Raw genomic sequence first — 6,441 nt, 5'->3', positions numbered from 1 at the left:
AGTTTGGAAGTTTTCCTTCCATTTCTATTTTTTGGAACAGTTTCAGGAGAATAGGAATTAGTTCTTTATACGTTTGGTAGAATTCCCCTGGGAAGCCATCTGGCCTGGGCTTTTGTTTGTTTGGAGATTTTTGATGACTGTTTCAATCTCCTTACTGGTTATGGGTCTGTTCAGGCTTTCTATTTCTTCCTGGTTCAGTTGTGGTAGTTTATATGTCTCTAGAAATGAATCCATTTCTTTTAGATTGTCAAATTTGTTTGCGTAGGGTTGCTCATAGTATGTTCTTATAATTGTTTGTATTTCTTTGGTATTAGTTGTGATCTCTCATCTTTCATTCATGATTTTATTTATTTGGGTCCTTTCTCTTTTCTTTTTGATAAGTCTGACCAGGGGTTTATCAATCTTATTAATTCTTTCAAAGAACCAGCTCCAAGTTTTGTTGATTTGTTCTATTGTTTGTTTGTTTGTTTGTTTTTTGGTTTCTATTTTATTGATTTCTGCTTTGATCTTTTTGATTTCTCTTCTCCTGTTGGGTTTACAGTTTCTTTCTTGTTCTTTTTCCAGCTTCTTTAGGTGTAGGGTTAGGTGTACTTGAGACCTTCCTGGTTTCTTGAGAAAGGCTTGTATGGCTATATACTTTCCTCTCAGGACTGCCTTTGCTGTGTCCCACAGATTTTGAACCATTGTTTTCATTTGTTTCCATGAATTTTTTCAATTATTCTTTAATTTCCTGGTTGACCCATTCATTCTTTAGAAGGATGCTATTTAGTCCCCATGTATTTGGGTTCTTTCCAAATTTCCTCTTGTGATTGAGTTCTAGCTTCAGAACATTGTGGTCTGAAAATATGCAGGGAATGATCCCAATCTTTTGATACTGGTTGAGACCTGATTTATGACCCAGGATGTGATCTATTCTGGAGAATGTTCCATGTGCACCAGAGAAGAATGTCTATTCTGTTGCTTTGGGATGAAATGTTCGGAATATATCTGTGATGTCCATCTGGTCTACTGTGTCATTTAAGGCCTTTATTTCCTTGTTGATCTTTTGCTTGGAAGATCTGTCCATTTCAGTGAGGGGAGTGTTAAAGTCCCCTACTATTATTGTATTATTGTTGATGTGTTTCTTTGATTTTGTTATTAATTGGTTTATAGAGTTGGCTGCTCCCACGTTAGGGGCATAAATATTTAAAATTGTTAGATCTTCTTGTTGGACAGATCCTTTGAGTATGATATAGTGTCCTTCCTCATCTCTTATTATAGTCTTTTGCTTAAAACCTAATTGATCTGATGTAAGGATTGCCACCCCTGCTTTCTTCTGATGTCCATTAGCATGGTAAATTGTTTTCCAACCCCTCACGGTCTGAAATGAGTTTCTTGTAGGCAGCATATTGATGGGTTTTGTTTTTTTTATCCATTCTGATACCCTGTGTATTTTGATTGGGGCATTTAGCCCATTAACATTCAGGGTAACTATTGAGAGATATGAATTTAGTGCCATTGTATTGCCTTTAAGGTGACTGTTACTGTATATTGTCTCTGTTCCTTTCTGATCTACTACTTTTAGGCTCTCTCTTTGCTTAGAGGATCCCTTTCAATATTTCCTGTAGAGCTGGTTTGGTGTTTGCAAATTCTTTCAGTTTTTGTTTGTCCTGGAAGCTTTTTATCTCTCCTTCTATTTTCAATGATAGCCTAGCTGGATATAGTATTCTTGGCTGCATGTTTTTTTTTTTTTTTTTGTTTAGTCCTCTGAATATATCATGCCAGTTCTTTCTGGCCTGCTAGGTCTCTGTGGATAAGTCTGCTACCAATCTAATATTTTTACCATTGTATATTACAGACTTCCTTTCCCAGGCTGCTTTCAGTATTTTCTCTTTGTCACTAAGACTTGTAAATTTTACTATTAGGTGACAGGGTGTGGACTATTCTTACTGATTTTGAGGGGAGTTCTCCGCACCTCCTGGATTTTGATGCTTGTTCCCTTTGCCATATTAGGGAAATTCTCTCCAATAATTCTCTCCAATATACCTTCTGCTCCCCTTTCTCTCTCTTCTTCTTCTGGAATCCCAACTATTCTAATGTTGTTTTGTCTTATGGTGTCACTTATCTCTCGAATTCTTCCCTCATGGTCCAGTAGCTGTTTGTCCCTCTTTTGCTCAGCTTCTTTATTCTCTGTCATTTGATCTTCTATATCACTAATTCTTTTTTCTGCCTCATTTGTCCTAGCAGTGAGAGCCTCCATTTTTTATTGCACCTCATTAATAGCTTTTCTGATTTCAACTTGAGTAGATTTTAGTTCTTTTATTTCTCCAGAAAGGGCTTTTATATCTCCTGAGAGATTTTCTCTAATATCTTCCATGCCTTTTTCGAGCCTGGCTAGAACCTTGAGAATTGTCATTCTGAACTCTAGATCTGACATATTACCAATGTCTGTATTGATTAGGTCCCTAGCCTTTGGTACTGCCTATTGTTCTTCTTTTTGCGGTGAATTTTTCCACCTTGTCATTTTGTCCAGATAAGAATATATGAAGGAGCAAGTAAAATACTAAAAGGGTGGCAAAGATCCCAGGAAAATATGCTTTAACCAAATCAGAAGAGACCCCAAATAATGGGGGGGGGGGAAAGGGGATAAAAAGAAGTTCAGAAAAAAGAAAAGAAACAGTTAAAAAAAGAAAACGAATACAGAAAAAATATACAAAAGAAAAAAATATATATTAGATAAACTAGTTAAAAAATGTTAAAAAGAAAAGGGTAAAAGTTAAAAAAAATTTAAGAGAACAAGAAAAAGAAAAAAAATTGAAAAAAACAACAACAACAAGAAAACAAATTAAATTAACTGCAGGACTAATGAATCATGGGGAGAAAGCCATGAGTTCAGTGCTTTGCTTTCTCCTCCTCTGGAATTCCGCTGCTCTCCTTGTTACTGAACCTGCACTCCTTGGTAGGTGAACTTAGTCCTGGCTGCATTTCTTATTTATCTTCTCGGGGAGGGGCCTGCTGTAGTGATTCTCAAGTGTCTTTGCCTCAGGTGGAATTGCACTGCCCTTACCAGGGGCCGGGTGGAGTAATCCGCTTGGGTTTGCTTTCGGGAGTTTTTATTCCCTGAACGCTTTTCGTAGAGTTCCAGAGTACAGGAATGAAAATGGCGGCCTCCCAGTCTCCGGCCCAGAGGAGCCGAGAGCTTGGGTTCTGCTCTTCAGTGCACCCTCAGAGACTAGCACCCAATAACTCCCATCTCCCTGGCCTCCTGCCGTGCTCCGAGCTCACCTAGGCTGCGACTGGTTCAAGGTAATCCTGAGCTGAGAGTCACTCTTTGGCTCTGTCTCTGTAGCCGGCTTCCCCGTTCTAATACCTGTAAGCTCTGCGACACTCAGACACCCCCGATCCTTCTGTGACCCTGCGGGACCTGAGGCCACGCTGAGCCTGCATGGGCTTCACCCCAGTTTAGCCTCTGGAGCAAGGCCCCTCAGCAGAACAGACTTTTAAAAGTCCCGATTTTTTCTCCATTGCTCCGCGGCTTGCTGGGAGCAGGCCCCTCTCCCCGCGGTCTATCTTCCCATCGCTTTGGATTCATTTCTCCACCAGTCCTACCTTTCAGAATGTGGTTGATTTTCTGTTTCTAGAATTGCTGTTCTTCTTCTCTTCGATCTCCCGTTGGATTTGTTGGTGTTTGCAATGTTTAGATAAGCTATCTAGCTGATCTCCTGCTACCTGATGTAGTCTCAGCCTGCTACTTCTCCGCCATCTTCAATCCTCCAAGACTTATATTTCTATATCTCATTGAGTTAACATCATAAGCTCAATATAAGAGTAAAAACCTTTTTTTAGGAAAAAAGTTATTGATTGTACATCCATAAAAAAGTGAATTGAATCCAGATGATTAAGAGAAATGTTTGAAGCAATATTGCACAAATAAATTTCTAAGTCTATGAGTAAATCTGAGCAAACACAAACTGTGGAAAACAGTAATGATAATAATTACCTCTTTGGGAGTAAATAAATATGATAAATAAGATAGGATTGGTTTGATTAAAATTAAAACATTCAAACTCTACATTATTCAGAAGGAGGTTAGAAGAGACAATGATTAAATTATGAAATTTCCAAAGCCAAGAATAATTGTGAAAGTGTAAACATATTGTTACAAATATAAATATACAAAATTTAATTGTCAATGCAGGAAAGGAAATAATAAAAAATGAAGCAAACATAATAAATTAAATAGCAGGCAGGTAAGTATATTTGGTAATACATGCTATTTATATATTCATGATATATAGAGGTATATATTACTCATTATATTTAGAAATAAAGGATAGAACTGAGAATAAAAATATGAAATGCATAAAATCATATGCATGTGTGTGAATCTGTGTGTATGTATACAAACCAGTATATATTTATATGTGTCTACAAATTGGTGAGAGAAGGAAGAATTACTTAGATTATTTCTGTAATTTCACAGAAAGATAAAACTGTGCTGAAACTATGTATCCCTTAAGTAAAAGGTTAATTTCATAAAGTAAACATTTCAACATTGACAAATGGAAATTGAAAGTCAGATTTGAAGATTTTATTAGAAACTATCTATGGGGTGCCTGGTTGGCTCAGTCTGTTAAGCATCTGACTCTTTTTTTTTTTTTTTTAAAAAAGACACATTTATTCAGCGTCATGATCAGACTATTACATTTAGCAATCAAGAGCATGGGTGCAAAAAAAAAAATCTACATTAAAACCCTTTGTTGGAATGCTTTACACTTTCCACAGAACAGAAACTAAAATAACCTGTTATACAATTAGTCACAAATACAGTCCTCGAGTTTTTTTGCCCATACACATGAGTATTGTCTAAAACATGTCTTCTTTGTAGCAGCTAGGCCCTGCCACCACTGTGCTTGGCTGAGTTCACAAATCTGTTGTAACCTGTAGCTTCCCTGTCACTTCTCTGGCTCTCCTCTCCTGCTAAGCTTTGTTTCCTGGCAGTAATTAAAACCTTCTGCCACTGCCATAGCTGCTGCTGCTGCTGGAACCACCATAGCCACCTTGGTTTCATGGTTTGGCGAAGTATTGGCCTCCACCACCATAAGGGCCAGAGCTTCTGCCTCCAAAATTGCCTCCTTTCATGGGTCCAAAATTTGAGGATTGATTGTTGTAATTGCCAAAATCATTATAGCTTCCGCCACCTCCAAAGTTGCTTCCATCATTACCAAATCCATTATAGCCATCCCCACTGCCACCATATCCACCACCACCTCGACTGCCACCAAAGCCACCTCGACCACTGAAGTTTCCTCCGCGACCAAAGTTGTCATTCCCACCAAAACCACCTCCACGACCACCACCAAAGTTTCCAGAACCACTTCGACCTCTTTGGCTGGATGAAGCACTAGCCATCTCTTGCCTAGAGAGTGCTTTCCTTACTTCACAGTTGTGGCCATTCACAGTATGGTATTTTTGAATGACATTCTTGTCTACAGAATCATGGTCATCAAATGTTACAAAAGCAAAACCCCTCTTTTTGCCACTGCCTCGGTCATGATCTCAATCACTTCGATTTTCCCATACTGTTCGAAATAATCTCTTAGATGATGTTCTTCAGTGTCTTCTTTAATGCCACCAACAAAAATCTTTTTCACAGTTAAGTGGGCACCAGGTCTTTGAGAATCTTCTCTTGAGACAGCCCTCTTTGGTTCCACCACTCTTCCATCCACCTTGTGTGGCTTTGCATTCATGGCTGCATCCACCTCCTCCACAGTGGCATATGTGACAAACCCAAAGCCTCTGGAGCGCTTGGTGTTCGGATCTCTCATTACCACACAGTCCGTAAGTGTTCCCCATTGCTCAAAATGGCTCCTCAGACTCTCATCGGTTGTTTCAAAGCTCAGACCTCCGATGAAGAGCTTCCGCAGCTGTTCAGGCTCTTTGCGAGACTCTGACTCCACGGTGGGAGAAGAGACTTTAACGATGCTTACTCGGCGGCGTCCACGGGCAGAAAGGAGTAATCTAACGAACGTATCTAGCATCTGACTCTTGATCTCAGCTCAAGTCTTGATCTCAGGATTGGGAGTTCAAGCCCTGCATCGGGCTCCATGCTGTGCATGGAGCTTACTTAAAAATCAAGCTATCATCTATCTATCTATCTATCTATCTATCTATCTACAACAGATAGATAAGTTGACAAAATTGGGCAATGATACAAAATACTTATTTAAAATATTTATTTATTTATTTTTTAGGGACAGCGAGCAGGGGAAGGAGCAGAGTCAGAGAGGGGTGGAGCTGACTCCCCACTGAGTACGGAGCCAGATGTGGGGCACAATCTCATTCCTCTGAGATCATGACCTGAGCCAATATCAAGAGTCAGATGCGTAACCAATTGAACCACCCAAGCGCCCAGATACACTATATTTTAATATTGTAATTAATAAATTTAATCTAAAGAAC

General features: G+C 39.1%; 1 pseudogene; it reads right to left on the bottom strand.

Moving 5' to 3' along the window:
- Positions 1–4,953: 4,953 nt before the first annotated feature.
- On the bottom strand, positions 4,954–6,020 carry LOC122894502 (annotated as a pseudogene).
- Between the last annotated feature and the right edge of the window lie 421 nt (positions 6,021–6,441).

Source organism: Neovison vison, chromosome 13, assembly GCF_020171115.1.
Source record: "Neovison vison isolate M4711 chromosome 13, ASM_NN_V1, whole genome shotgun sequence".
Taxonomy (NCBI): Eukaryota; Metazoa; Chordata; class Mammalia; order Carnivora; family Mustelidae; genus Neogale; species Neogale vison.
Note: the sequence above shows the minus strand (reverse complement) of the source record. Positions and strands in the feature narration are given on the sequence as shown.